General features: G+C 38.7%; 1 long non-coding RNA gene and 1 pseudogene across 1 annotated transcript; both read left to right on the forward strand.

Annotated features, from left to right (window-relative positions):
- The first annotated feature begins 4,206 nt into the window (after positions 1-4,206).
- On the forward strand, positions 4,207-4,368 carry LOC124461252. The gene is made up of 2 exons (XR_006954981.1): positions 4,207-4,238; positions 4,299-4,368. It is a non-coding gene; the product is annotated as an uncharacterized LOC124461252 (long non-coding RNA).
- Positions 4,369-6,847: 2,479 nt separating this feature from the next.
- Positions 6,848-12,085, forward strand: LOC124461253 (annotated as a pseudogene).
- The last annotated feature ends 3,892 nt before the right edge of the window (positions 12,086-15,977 follow it).

Here is a 15,977-nt window from a genome sequence, read left to right on the forward strand (position 1 = left end):
TGAAACATCTCTTCTCCTTTGTAGCAGGCGTAATGGCCCGCGCACGGTCTGAAGTCTGACGAGCCTGACGAACGTAGTTTTTGGCTGGTTGCTGAACTGTCTGAAAACGCATCATCTTCTCTCGCAATTCGTTCAGAGAAGTACAATAATACAAAGGAGCTGACAATCCGGTTCGATCTTGTTGTCCGTCCGTACAATGTATTTGACCACATCGGTGTCTTCAAAAGTGCCCTGCTGAGCAATATTTCGCATAATGATGAAATACTATAAGAGTGACTCTCCTTTGCCAATCGGGCGCTTCCTCATCTGGTTAGCAATCTCGTAGTTTGTCATTTGTAGTTAAAATACCTTCACAAGGGCATCCTTCAGCTCGTTCCAGGTGGTAGTCTTTTCATATGTCATGTATGCTTTAGCAGATCCTTCCAGTAGTCGGTTGCCCAACGACCAACATTGGGTATCACTCAGTACATACACTCTTGCCACTTTCTCCAGCTCACAAATCAATACGTGAACGGACAGATCACCATCACCAGAGAATTTAGGTACGGTAGTTTCGACATCCTTCAAGTTCATGCGCCAATTATATTCCGGTCTGCTTAAGTTCTCCTCCAGCTCCATAACACGTGTTTTTAGCTCCATTAGGTTATAATGTGCTGTATACAATTCGATGCTACTAAGAATCGAAGCCAATTCGTCGGTTTAGCTCGCTTGTGCGCTTTCACGAACATGCACGTTCGCGTCTTGTCCTACAGAGGACTCACGAGACATCGTCGGCAACTGGTTAGCACCCACTTGATCCGGTGTACTTGGCTGCTCAATGTTTCCCAAGCCGCGCTGCTCAATAAGAGGCTCCGGACCAACATCCACAAGTTGTCCGGCAAGCACATTTGCAGGGACTGCTGGGCGGACTGCCTGCTCTTCGGGTACATCACTCTCTCCAGACTGATTCTGTGCCATGGCTGCTTTTACCAATGCTCGCAATTGGTAAATTGACGCTTCTCTATCGCAAGGTACTTCCTTGGCCGCTAGCAACTCAAACAATGCGGTTTTGTTTATTTTAATGATCTCGGTGTATTTCATGAAAATACTTTCTTTAGGGCAAACCCCACACCTGATTTGTAAAATCTCTAGCTTTCAGTTATTAATCTTTTGGGATTGTCTTTATATTTTCGAATTTTTATTTCCTTTCAAAAAATTTGCACATGTGTTCTTATTCACTATATTTCGAGAGAGTGTGCCCGTACCCCGTACCCCCCTTAGTGTATTATACCCTTTTAGTGTGACCAAATTCAGTTATCGGGGAAATTCACTGAGACGAGGAGCGGGCATATTTAAAATATTCTTAATGTTTACAGTTTAATATTCCTCCTTTTTGAAATTTCTTGCCCTGCAACTCTATTCATCAATACACAAACAAAATATTATTTCTCTTTTAACTACCATTTTTTCTTCTTCTTCCATTATTCCCTAAGCAAAGCACGGCACGCATACACATACAGTTCATGTAGCGTTGCGTCTGTGTGAGTGTGCGTGTGCTCTGTTGATTTGATGATGACGTAGTAGGCAGCAAGCAGCGCTGCCGGCAGCGTTTAAACCGATTTATATTGACAGTAACTTGTGTTTTATTTATACGATCAGATTCAAATTTTGGGATCTGAGATTTTATTCAATACTATCATATTGGTAAATTTCATGGGGATACTCCAATTTTTGCGAAAATGTTTCTTCTAGAGCTATATGATATAGTTTTCGATCGTAAAGATTTTCATACTTTATCTTACCCGGGTAATATAAAACCCAAAAAAAAATTTCTTCCCGATAGCTCTTAAGACGGCTGAGTAAAACGCATACACACAGACGGACATGGCTATATCGACTCAGCTTCTCATGCTGATCAAGAATTTATATACTTTATGGGGTCGGAAACGTCTCCTTCTGTGCGTTAGAAACATCTGACCAATTTTATAATACCCTCTGCAAGGGTATAAAAACGAGTGTGTACGAGTGTACACATACATATGCAAAACGAGAACACACCCTTCAGTACCAAATTGTCGCCGTTGACAATGTCGCCCAATTGACCGAGCCACAGACGTCGTCAGAGAAAAATTCTGCCGGCGTTTTTCATGCTGAGGTTAGCCGACGGCACCCGAAGGAACAAATTTCGTTATCGAAACCCAATCGGCTGCCGAAAAAGAATTTAGGAAAAAAAATTTTCTCAATCGAAAAGAATAATTTTTGTTACGATATATAGATTATAGATACATTTCATATCATATTGACATACAGCTTTCCATTGCCGGTTGTTCCTATTTATACTCTGCGTTTTCGGCACGCGACAAAGCGGAAAACGGAAAGCAACATCCGACATTGTTGCTAAGCAGAATTTTCGTAAATCTGAGATTTGTTGTTGTTGTTTCCCTTTCGGATTTCTGCGCGCGTCGCTTGCCTTTTTCGTTTTTCTGTGCATTTGCGATTAACTTCCGTGCGAGCAGCTTGCTTCTTATTAGTTTTCTTATTGTGAAAAATTTATATAAAAATAGTCATTTTGTTGGCAAAATTTGTTTTTCTATATTTTTTTGTTTTCCTTTTTAAATATGTACAACACTATGTGTTTATAGTTTTGTGTACATATATAAAAAAAATAACAAAATTAAATAGTGTAATTCATAATTGCATAAAAATAAAGAGTAATAATTGCAAAAAGGAAAACTAAAAACATTCAGAAAAAAATAGGAAAGTGGAATGTTCCAGAACATGAAAGGAAAAAAAACAAATTTTGCCAACAAAATTAATCACATAGACGTAGCAGGTTCGATCCCGGGCCGTGGCCATGCAATAATTTTTTTATACCATACACCCATAGGGTGAAATGGTATATTAACGTCGCCAAAATGTATGTAACAGGCAGAAGGAAGCATCTCCGACCCCACAAACTATATATATTCTTGATCAGGATCAACAACCGAGTCGATCTAGCCATGTCCGTCTGTCCGTCCGTCCGTCCGTCCGTCTGTCCGTCTGTCCGTATGAACACCTAGATCTCGGAGACTGTAAGAGCTAGAGCCACCAAATTTGGTATGTAGACTCGTGTAGTATGTAGAGTGATCAAGTTTATTTCAAATTTTTGCCACGCCCCTTCCCGCCTCCGCAATTTAAAAAAAACGTTTATCTCAAAAACTATTCCAGCTAGAGACACCATATTTGGTATGTATATTCGCTTAGTAAATGCACACATTTTGTATGCATACGCCCACGCCCTTTTCCGCCTCCGTAATTTGAAAAACTTAATTATCTCCCGTATTTTTTTAAACAAAAAACAGTCGAGTTATGCATATGCAAACGTTTTTCCATAAGGCCGGAGTTGCCCGTTGGCTGGTGGGGGCGCTGAGTGAGCGAGATACTAAAATATGCTTGTAAGAAGCATGTGAAAATGCATTTGTTTAATAAAGTTGAAATATTTGCTTTATTGGTGTATGGTATACCTAAGTCGGCGAGACGATTTACTTACTTCATTATACCATACACCCATAGGGTGAAATGGTATATTAAAGTCGCCAAAATGTATGTAACAGGCAGAAGGAAGCATCTCCGACCCCACAAAGTATATATATTCTTGATCAGGATCAACAACCGAGTCGATCTAGCCATGTCCGTCTGTCCGTCCGTCCGTCTGTCCGTCTGTCCGTATGAACACCTAGATCTCGGAGACTATAAGAGCTAGAGCCACCAAATTTTTTATGTAGGCTCGTGTAGTATGTAGAGTGATCAAGTTTATTTCAAATTTTTGCCACGCCCCTTTCCGCCCCCGCAATTTAAAAAAAGCGTTTAATGTAGTGTGTTTTATTCTATGTCTGGTCGTTTTCGCTCAATTTTCAGAAATTTCGTTACACATTTCAAAATTTTTTTTTTTTTGCTGTTACTTATAAAGAATACATACACATATAAAAAAATTCAAATAAATTGGACAGCTACATATATTATTAAAAAAGCTCATCGGAAATTTAATATTCTCTTGCATGTGTACTCATTTTTAGCAAGAGTTATGTTTAATCGAGAAAATATATGCATGTGTCTTTAAAAAAAAACATGTTTCTTTCTTAAAACATACATTTATTTAATCATTCAATATAGAGTAAATATAATCAACTTCAAAAATATTTTATATACTTTTTTTTTAATTTTTCAATTTTACGCCTAATCGGTATCTGATGTTGTGCAATCTGATAACTCTTCTTGTGCGTCTTTACTTATAATAAGACTAATAATGTCTTTATATAAAAATTGACCTTTTTTAGAAAATTTATCTGTGGATTTTGCTAACATTGTAATAAATGGGTCCGATGAAATAAAAAGTGTGTGAGCCAAGTCTTCCATAGTGTTACTGCGAGAATTCTTTCGTGTGTGGTTTAATCGAAACTTTCTCTGGACTTTATTTCTGGCCTCAAGAGCTTCTTTTGACATCATACCTATCGGAAGGGCAAAGTGTTCTATAATTTCTGCACCGTGAATCAAAATTTTATGGACAGATGAAGGCATATAGAACCATGGGTACTTGTCTACAAATAATATTGCAGTTTGAAATGCATAATGTTTAAAGGCTTGTGTATCAATTTCACATCCGGATGCTAGTGTTCGTAAGATTACACTAAATCGAGAATTTAAAAGATATAACTCCAGTTATTTTGGCAGCTAATTTTGCATCATGAAAAAACTTTCTCGCTGTGTTGCCGTTATTTGTATTGCCTGAGCCACCTGGCTGGGGAATATCAACCAATATACCCTTCTCCTTTCGCAAATTCTTTTGTATTTCCATTTTTCTAATATCAACAGCTGATTTATCTGTACTTCGAACTTGCCAATTTGTAATTATCAGTCTATAGCTAATATGCAGAATGCAATCAAGGAACCGAATCCAAGCATGTAGACTGGATAAACCATATTCGTAGAGATTTTCTTTGCATGGTAAATTTTTAATATCACTGAGATCATTCATTTTTTTTGGAGTTGTACCACATATTCCACAATCTGAAGATGACGATTCCGCAAAAACACTAATACTTTTCCATCTATCATGGTCATATAAAATTGATGATGTACTTCAAAACTTTCTACAATAGTTGGCTGTATTGTTGTTATTTGGCTTTTGACATTATTTACATCATTAACCAAATCTGCCTTTTTCCTTTCGACAAAGCACTTTTAATGGCCTGCAATAACGAGTGGATTAAGGTTTCTCATTCTTCCAAACTTTTTCTGATCCACGAAGTATTTCCAACGGTACCAAGTACACCGAAAACATGTGCTGATCGATCATACAAGCGTTTAAATCATTAAAATTTTGGCGATAAGTTGAGTGGCCACTACTTCCATCACAGCCCCATTTATATATAGCAGTTAGCTGGCAACCATTGTTATTCTCTATACTTGGAAAATCTTTATAATCTGCTTTATATATTCGGGATACTCTGTGGTCAATTAAATTTTGTAAAGGTACCTCGCATGAATGATCAGTTACTTCTAGACCACTAGGATAGCACAGTTTTTTTACAGACCGCAATACATCATACGTCGGAAAAATATTTGCATTTCGCTTTTTGGTACCACGCTGCAAGTCCGTGTAAGCCTTCTTTCTGTAACCACCATCAATATATAAGGCTATGGCTTCCTCTGGTGTGTAGTTAATTGGGTATTCATCATCGGATTGAATGAACGATATTACTTTCTTGGGAAGACTTTCATCACTTCGCTTTCCACAATTGTACAAACTAGTACTTGCCGCAAAGACCAACTCATTGCTCGGAATTTCCTTGACAATGTCCGACAATTTTTTTTTTTTGGTTTTTCCCTGACTATCTCCCTAACTGAGTTTAGGTCGTCCAACATTTGAAATTTGGTCCACCAATACTAGATCGTCATCTAACCACTCTTGGTTGTTTACCTCAAAATTTTCGCAAATTCGGTGGTTCTCTTTCCATTTCCATGTCAATTTTTTATGAAATTTTTAATTTTCATGGCAATGTACGCGCTTTGGTCGAATTTAGTTTTATCAATAATATTGGTGTATAAGTTAACAGCCAAGTCAACGAACGGCCCTCGCAATGATTTCGAGCAACCCGCGCGATACAAATGCAACGTAATCAAAATGGCATTGGCCGAAGCAACGGCCAGCCGTTTTAGTTGTGTCGCAAGCGTTGAGTTCTTGTTGGGAATATGCTGAGTCGGCTTTGCTGACCACAAGCCCGTCGCATGATCTTCTATGTACTTCTTATGTATTTTCTGTAGATTCGTATTTCCTGTTTTATGTACTTAGCTTTAGCCTTTATTTCATTCCATTCTTATAATCAGTTGCTGTCAGACGATTGACTAATAAAGATATTGATCATTTAACATTTACTGCGGCACACTGCCGTTAAATATTTGCTTATTAATACACCGTTGAGCCACAAGGCCAACCGTTCAGCAAGAGGACGAAGTCAAGTCTTCCACCATAATCATTTTGATATACAACTCTACCCGCCGCTACACCGGTGACGTCACAACTGCCGTCAGAGGGAAAGTTGGAATTAAATAATTGGCGCCCAACAGGCGTTGGGACCTAAACAAAAACATGTAAGTGAATGTTTGGTAAAAATTGAAAAAAATTTTATGAAAATTTAAAAAATATAAAAATAAAAAGTTAAGAATTTGTGAGTGAATTGGCAGCGCGAAATTGTGCATTGCGGTACAGGTTAATTGTGATATTGTTGACGTGCAAGTGCGTTTTAAAAAAAAAAAAAAAAATAAAAAAAATAAAAAAGAAAAAAACAAAAAAATAAATAAATATTTTGCGCTTCGTTGGTTGCTCATGACTTGGGCTTATAGAAATATAAAGGTAGAGTACGACAGTGACGAAGAACAAGAAATAGGATTTAGGCCAGAAGTCAACAATCAATTAGAAATGGAAACGGCTCTGCTAAAAGCGTTAGTGGAAGGTGCTGTGAACAGTGCACTCTTAGAACAAGAAAGGAGACTGAAAGACGAGTTCCGAACGGAACTCGAGACCATTAGAGGGCAAGTTACTGCTTTAAGGATAGAGACTCCACAGGTTGAGGTATATCAGAGAGTGACAATTGACCCTAGTGTGAAGTGTGAAGTTAAGTTAGACATTGTAAAGTCAGTGCCTAGCTTTGATGGAAATCATGAGGAGTACGTGTCTTGGCGACAAGCGGCTACAGACGCATATGAAATTTTCAGAAGATACGTAGGCAGTGAGGCGCATTACGAGGCTGTGGACATTTTTAAAAATAAAATCACTGGGCCGGCTCGAGCAATCCTTACGTCGCACAACACAGTGCTTAATTTCGACGCCATTATTGCCAGACTGGACTGCACATACGCAGACAAGTCGTCCTTACGCGTACTAAGACAGCAACTCGAACTAGTAAGGCAGGGTGACCTAAGCCTAATGAATTATTACGATGAGGTAGAAAAGAAGCTTACTCTTGTGACAAATAAGATAGTAATGACACATGACGAACAGGCTGCGTCCATTCTTTGTGCAGAAATTAGAGACGACGCACTACATGCCTTCATGGCAGGACTCAAGAGGTCCCTAAAATCCTTGGTGATCCCAGCGAAGCCCAAGGATTTACCATCCGCACTAGCAGTGGCCCGTGAGGCTGAAAATAGCATTGAAAGGAGTGCATTTTCTGCATCGTAGCGAATAATAAGTTTGGCAGTCGTAACCAGGCTAAACAAGGTAGGAGCCAGGAAAACGGGGCTCAAAAGAGATATAATAATTCGGAGCGTACATCGGGCAATAGGCGCCAAAAAGTTAACAATGTTACCCAAAAAGCACCTAGCCAAGACGATGAAAAATATGGAGAAATAGCCGAGAATACCCTTACAGAAATAGATGACGAGAGTGACGGATCTGAAAGCAACGATTTGTTGAATTTTTTAGGGTATGTTCCCAACTGCCGTTCGTCGAGCGTCAGTTGGCTGGCAGAACATTAAAGATTCTTGTCGACACTGGGGCGGCAAAAAATTACGTTAAACCCGTAAAGGAGTTAAAAAACGTAACACCCGTCGGAACCCCATTTACTGTGAACTCCATTCATGGGTCCAGTAAAATCCAAGAAAAATGTTCAATGGTAATTTTTGGGAAAGTTGACACGTTTTTTCTTATTAGATACCCTGGACACCTTTAACGCAATAATAGGCTTCGATCTGCTCACGCAGGCGGGGGTAACCATGGACCTAAGGGAAAACATGTCGATGATATCGAAGTCCCAGATTCTGTAAGAGCCGAATTTAAGAAAATGATACTAAAAAGAATTAGTGCATTCGCGACCCCTAACGAGGCGCTGCCTTATAATACTTCAGTCGTTGCTAGAATCCGAACTGTAGACAATAAGGAGATATATTCAAAGCTCTATCCGTACCCGGTAGGCGTGTCAGAATTTGTAAACAACGAAGTCGCACAGCGCGGAATCATAAGGCCATCGAGATCTGCGTATAACAGCCCGGCCTGGGTTGTTGATAAGAAGGGGACAGACGCCAGCGGTAATAAGAACAAGCGGCTTGTCATTGACTTTAGGAAGTTAAATGAGAAAACCGTCGCCGACCGTTATCCGATGCCAAGTATCCAACTAATTTTAGCTAACCTCGGAAAAGCTAAGTTTTTCACAACATTAGATCTTAAATCCGGGTACCACCAGATTTACCTGGCGGAGGGCGATCGGGAAAAACGTCCTTCTCAGTAAATGGCGGAAAGTACGAGTTCTGTCGACTACCTTTTGGTTTAAAAAATGCGGGTAGCATTTTTCAAAGAGCAATCGTCGATGTCTTGCGAGAACAAATTGGCAAGATATGTTACGTCTATGTTGATGACGTAATCATCTTCTCCGAAAATGCCGCGGATCACGTCCGCCATATTGACATAGTACTTCAGCAACTTTGTGAGGCTAACATGAGGGTCTCTAAAGAAAAGACAAGGTTTTTCAAAGAAAGTGTTGAATACTTAGGTTTTATTGTTACTAGCGAGGGAGCAAAGACAGACCCAGAAAAGGTCAAAGCTATCCAAGAGTACCCTGAGCCAAAAAATTTATATTCTCTGAGATCTTTTCTAGGCCTAGCCAGCTACTATAGGGTGTTTATCAAAGATTTTGCATCCATAGCAAGACCTTTGACTAATATACTCAAAGGCGAAAATGGCACTGTAAGCAAACACATGTCTAGAAAAGAAACGCTAAAAACGTGCGAAACTCATTATGCTACCAACGAAAGAGAGTTGTTAGCAATTGTATGGGCTCTCGGCAAACTACAGAATTATCTTTACGGTACAAAAGAGTTGTATATATTTACAGATCATCAACCGCTCACATTCGCAATGTCTGAGAAAAACACGAATGCGAAAATCAAGAGGTGGAAGGCGTTTATCGAACAATATAACGCCCAGTTGCACTATAAGCCAGGGAAAGAAAATTTTGTCGCAGATGCCTTATCTAGGCAAGAGCTTAACGCTCTCCAAGACGGAGCGCAGTCAGACATAGCCACTGTTCACAGTGAGATATCCCTTACATACACTATAGAAACTGCCGATAACCCATTGAATTGCTACAGAAATCAAATAGCTTTGGAGGAATCACGTTATTCACTGCATAGAAAATTTATTTTATTTGGCAAAAAGACCCGTCACTTAATTCAATTTATAGATAAGACCGATCTTATAAAAACTTTAAAACTTGCTGTAAACCCCGACGTCGTAAACGCGTTTTATTGCGACCTCCCAACTCTAGCTGCATTCCAACATGAGCTAGTTGTACTGTTCCCGATAACCAAGTTCTGGCACTGCAAAAGGATGGTGTCGGATATCACTAACAAAGACGAACACGTAGAAATAGTCAACACCGAACATAATCGTGCGCATAGAGCGGCACAGGAAAATGTAAAACAAATACTTCGAGACTACTACTTCCCAAAAATGACTACACTGGCCAACGAGGTTGTACTGAATTGTAAGGTCTGCGCTATTGCCAAGTACAACAGGCACCCCAAAAAACAATAACTCGGGGAGACGCCAATTCCCTCATTTGCTGGAGAAATGTTACACATTGACATATTTTCTACCCCCCACTACATAGCTGTTCCAATAGGCAAGTGGAGCGCTTCCACAGTACATTAATAGAAATTGCCAGGTGTTTAAAATTGGACAAAAAAATTAGCGATACAGTTCAAGCTATCATGAGAGCAACGATAGAATATAATAAAACTATACACTCAGTAACAGGACATAAGCCACTCGATGTAATCCACTCTATACCAGATGAAACTAAGCAAGAAATCAAAAGTCGTTTAATAAAAGCCCAACAAGACCAATTAGCCAGATACAACCCAAACAGACAAAACAGGGTGTTTGATGTAGGTGAGAAAGTTTACCTCAAAAATAACAGAAGATTAGGTAACAAACTATCCCCCTTGTGCACGGAGGGCGCCATACAAGCAGACCTGGGAACGTCTGTACTTGTTAAGGGTAGGGTGGTCCATAAGGACAATGTGAGGTAAACATAGGTCATACCACATAAGATTATTACAGAAAGCTACTAAAATTGAGTCTAATCGTTTCATTCAGGTTCGTCGGAGTAACCCTAATACTTTTGGCCACAACTCGCGCACTTCTCACCGATTTCTCGCACGCAAGCTATATTCCTGTGTTGGACGGCAACGTTTTCCAATAGGAACAACATAATTACGTAAATCACTCTACAAATTTATCAAATTTCGCGAGCATGATAGATAATACAATAAAATTGTCAGAACTTTTCCCTCAGTCACATATGCGAAAATTGTTAGATGTAGATATCGATCATATCCAGAGTATTTTTTCTAGCCTAACGGTACACCATAGAATGGCCAGAAGTTTAGACTTTTTAGGAACAGCGTTAAAAGTCGTCGCAGGCACGCCCGATGCGTCAGACTTAGAAAGGATTAAGATTACCGAAGCCGAGCTCATAGAATCAAACAACAGACAAGTAATAGAAATCACTGAAGCGCAAAAACAAATCAACCTATTAACTGATAGAGTAAATAAAATAATTAAAGAAAAGAAAGTCGAGTTTGTAGACTCCCCTCATTTGTATGAAACCTTACTTGCGCGCAATAGAATGTTATCCACCGAAATCCAAAACCTTATGCTCACTATAACGCTTGCCAAATCTAATATCATAAACCCAGCAATTCTCGACCACGAAGATTTGAAATCCATTTTTACCAAACAGCTCACAGAAGTCCCAATAGTTAGTTTAATGGCAGTGTCAAAAATAAAAATATTTCAATCAGATAGCGTAATCCACATAATAATTAATTACCCTAATGTTAAGACTATTTGTAAGAAGGTTATGATATTCCCTGTTGCCCACAATAACACTGTTCTGCAAGTACATGATAACGTAGTAGCTGAATGCAACCATGGAGTTCTAGCAGTAACAGAGTGCGCTACAACCAACTATGCGACGTTCTGCAAGAAGTCGGCTCATGACACTTGCGCCAGCAGATTACACTCTGGAGGTTTAGCATCATGCCACATACAGCCAAGCCACCTGGAACCAGTTACCGTAGTCCACGAAGGGATAATCATCGTCAATGAGATACCAGCAGGAATAAGAATAGATGACAGTCAGAGGTACACATCTCGTCACATTCGAACGCTTCGCGACCATAAACGATACCACATACATTAACTACAACGGTGTTGTGAAGAAAAGTCCAGGCATCGCGGCATCACCATTGCTGAATATTACAGGACACGACCAAGTTCTTAGCCTACCATTGCTACAAAGAATGAATGAACATAATTTGCACGTAATTCGACAACTAAGAGACGACGTGGATTCCGGAGGGGTCTCGCGAGTTTGGTTCATAGTCGGTGTAACCCTCAGCCTCACCATTGGCTGCATTGGCATAATCTACCAGTACTGGTACCGGAGAAGATACTCCCTCAAACTGCAGGCTGTGGTAAATGAACTAAGTGTCACCGAGGACGGCAACAAACTTAAGGGGGGACTAGTTAACAGCCAAGTCAACGAACGGCCCTCGCAATGATTTCGAGCAACCCGCGCGATACAATGCAACGTAATCAAAATAGCATTGGCCGAAGCAACGGCCAGCCGTTTTAGTTGTGTCGCAAGCGTTGAGTTCTTGTTGGGAATATGCTGAGTCGGCTTTTACCACAAGCCCGTCGCATGATCTTCTATGTACTTCTTATGTATTTTGTGTAGATTCGTATTTCCTGTTTTATGTACTTAGCTTTAGCCTTTATTTCATTCCATTCTTATAATCAGTTGCTGTCAGACGATTGACTAATACAGATATTGATCATTTAACATTTACTGCGGCACACTGCCGTTAAATATTTGCTTATTAATACACCGTTTAGCCACAAGGCCCTAAAGTTCAATTTATTAGTAAATGTTAAGACACATATAAGTGCCAAAGAAAATATTACATTATGGGACGAAACACAATCACAGGTCACAAACATTTATTTTGTTAGTAACTACATATCTTTTTCTTTAATTTACAGCAAAAAGTTCAATTGAAAGCAACAACACTAATTTTTACAAATTTTGTTTATACGCAATCAGAATTGGCGGGAAAGCTGATGGCAACAGCTGATGAAACATATGCTGACTTCAAAGCTTCACTGCTGTTCAAATATTGGTAGAAAATCGAATCGATTAATGTTTTTGGACTATTGAATATGTTAGTAATCGAATGCAAAAACAATTTTGGCGCCAAGTTTTACTTTAAATTTGAATTTGAATTTGAATTTCGCCCACTGTGCATCAACGCGTTTGGTGAGGTCTGCCTTTCCCCAGGGATCGTGCTCGGCAGAATCGCAAAGACCCAGGAAGCATTCTCATTTGCTAGTTCTGATTGCATGCTTTAGATCGGGGCCCGGCACAAAGAGTGTATGTGTGCGCTTGCTTGTGTGCGTAAGTTGCTTTGCATGTGATGAAAGCAAAAAAAATTAGACATGCTATAGAAAACCCTTTCACACAAATTGAAGGGTCAATTACGACTAAAATGTGGACCGCGGATTCGCGAAAATCTTGACTTTTAGGTAGCGAGTTAACCCTTTTTACCTATTTCTGCTAAAAATAGATTATTTGTCCCACTTGCTATTCTCTTTTTTTATCGTATGCATTTCTAAACAACGACAAGTGCACTACTAATGATAATATGAATGTTTTATATGCATGTAGGATTGCGTGAGAACCCCTAATGGTATCAGAATAACGATATTAGTTTGATAGATATCGATAGATCGTCAATCGAGGAGAGAGAGATGCTTGAGTTGCTGGACGAAGAGGTTGTGTTGGTCTCATTAAATTAAAAGTGTTCAATAAGATGGTTTCTTTTTCTTTTCTTAATAATTAAATAAAAATGATAAGCTAAGGATACATAAAAGCAAAGTGGTGTGAAGAGTATTTTATTTTGGTCGAGTGGACTCAGCCTTTCTACATTTTGGGGGCTCGTTCGGGATAGTAACAAAGAGCGAGTGAGATACAAAACTTTATGAAGAAATCGCGCGTAATTGCAAGAGTGACGCCAACATAAGGAAGCATGAGAGCAAGCGAGACAAAAGAAAATGCGTGCTTTAATTTCACCACCGAAAGACAAGAAAAGCGACGAACACATGAGAAATAACAACAAAGACGAAAAGATGAGTAACGCTTAAAAAGACGACAATTTTGTTCAGACAGGAACAGGACAAAGACGAACAACATTCCAAAAGACGAAAATTTGTTCAGAGACGAAAAAATACGAAGCATCAAAAGACTAAAGACGACAAAATTTGTTCAGAGAGGGACAAGACGACCACATAAGACGAAAACAAGAGAAAAATTGAACTTCCTTGGATTCGGCGCTATCCAATCATTCATGCAAGCCAAGAAGTAACCTGGAGCAGAGATCGGACTAGGAGTCACACGGAGAGTGGCTGCTAATAAAAGGAGTACCAGAGCGAGACGAGACGACCCAATCCACCACTACATGCACAGTCAGAAGGCATCATCCATCCAACATTGTGTGTGTGTGAGTGAGAAGAAGCTAAGACGTAAAGAAGACGACCCGTAAGAAGACAACTGCGTAAAGAAGACGACACTTAAGAAGACAACTGCGTAAAAAAGAAGACGAGAAACGGACAACATAGACGTAAAATAACCAGGGCTACATCGCAAGTACATTTTTTTTTAATACTAACAATAGTTAAAGTTTTGAAATAAGAGAACAGTCGAATTACAATTTTTGAAATAAGAAAAGAAGATTTTAAATTTTAAAATAAAGAAAAGAAGATTTAAAATTTTGAAAAATAAGAAAAGATGATTTAAAAGTTTTGAAAGAAAAGAACAGATGAATTACAATTTTTAAAATAAGAAAAAAGATTTAAAATTTTGAAAATAAGAAAAGAAGATTTAAAATTTTGAAAATAAGAAAAGAAGATTTAAAATTTTGAAATTAAGAAAAAAAGATTTAAAATTTTGAAAATAGAAAAAGAAGATTTAAAATTTTGAAAATATGAAAAGAAGTTTTAAAATTTTATATTCAGGAGCTAATACCAGTATTCAAGGCGAAGTTGAAGAAGTTGAGAGAGAAGTGACAATGGCGTTCACATTAAAAGATATTCGTGATTCGTTGACATAGTTTGATGGGAGCAACAAAAAGGATGTATTAGAATGGCTTTCAGACTTTGAGGGTACTGCTGTAACAGTACAATGGAATGATCTTCAGAAATTCATCTATGGTAGACAGCTGTTGACAGGAGCGGCTAAGTTGTTCGTAAATAGTCATGTTTAAGAATAAATATCGCGTTCATCTGAAATGGCTTCACCAAATCAGATTGAACAAAGAAATATACAAAAACATAACACAAAAATAAGTCATAAAGATTCATATGACAATTATTGCTTAAAACCAAACAAAACATGCATCCACACTCTGTGGAAAACACTTAAGATTATTGCTTAATAAATAAAAAGTGCGTGCGACCGAGTATATAAAGGCAGTTTGGCTAGTCGAGCAACTGCAAAAATTTCGGCGGCGGTAAAAAAAAAAGAACGGACGATATAAAGTTGGTGTGTGGCTAATTCGAAGCCCAGATATATATAAAGTGAAAGAAAAAAGCAATATAAAAATATAAAGTTGGTGTGTGGCGTATTTGAAGCCCTAATATCAAAAAAAAAAAAAGTGAACTAGTGTATATATACACTATATGTAGTTGCAAGTCGGCAACTACCAACAGCAGCAGAGCAACAAGATAGCTGCAAAGAAGAAACTGAAGAACAAGCAGTGGCAGTATAAGAAATTCTGGTACGATGTCCGGCACCGGTACCCCCTGAGCCCATAGGCCCTGGACAACAGCAGCTGAGCGACGACACATTAAAAAAAAAAAACGGCGAACTTTACCCATTGGCGGACAAGCAGCAGCGAACAGGATCATCAGATAAGATATTAATTAAAATAGTTATAGGTATTTGCATATTTACATACGTATTTTATTAATTTCATTATATAATTATATCGATATCCTATAAGATAAAAATGTTCACTAATAAGGCTGCAAAAGTGTTGGAGAAGCAGGCAGAGTTACATACCAGGTTAAGGCAGTTAGAAGCACTAGACCCTACAAACATAACTAGCAAAGTTGTAGAGGAAGTAAAAGAGATAAGGAATCAATGGATACCTAATAACAAAAAATTGATCCAAACTGCTCCAAATTTCGATCATGATTATTTCAGAAATAAAATACATGAAGAAGCATTAACGATAGTTGCCAAAATTATAGCCATAGGAGAGTCAGAAAAACCAGGCATTAGTAAGTCGGTGTGCGTTGAAGCGGAGGCAAACATGTCAGATATAGTTGATGATAGCATAGGAGAGTCGCGCGGGAATGCGACCTCCAGTAATGAAAACTCTAAGGTTAACCAGGAGAT

This window comes from Drosophila willistoni, unplaced genomic scaffold (genome assembly GCF_018902025.1).
Source record: "Drosophila willistoni isolate 14030-0811.24 unplaced genomic scaffold, UCI_dwil_1.1 Seg288, whole genome shotgun sequence".
In the NCBI taxonomy this organism is placed as follows: Eukaryota; Metazoa; Arthropoda; class Insecta; order Diptera; family Drosophilidae; genus Drosophila; species Drosophila willistoni.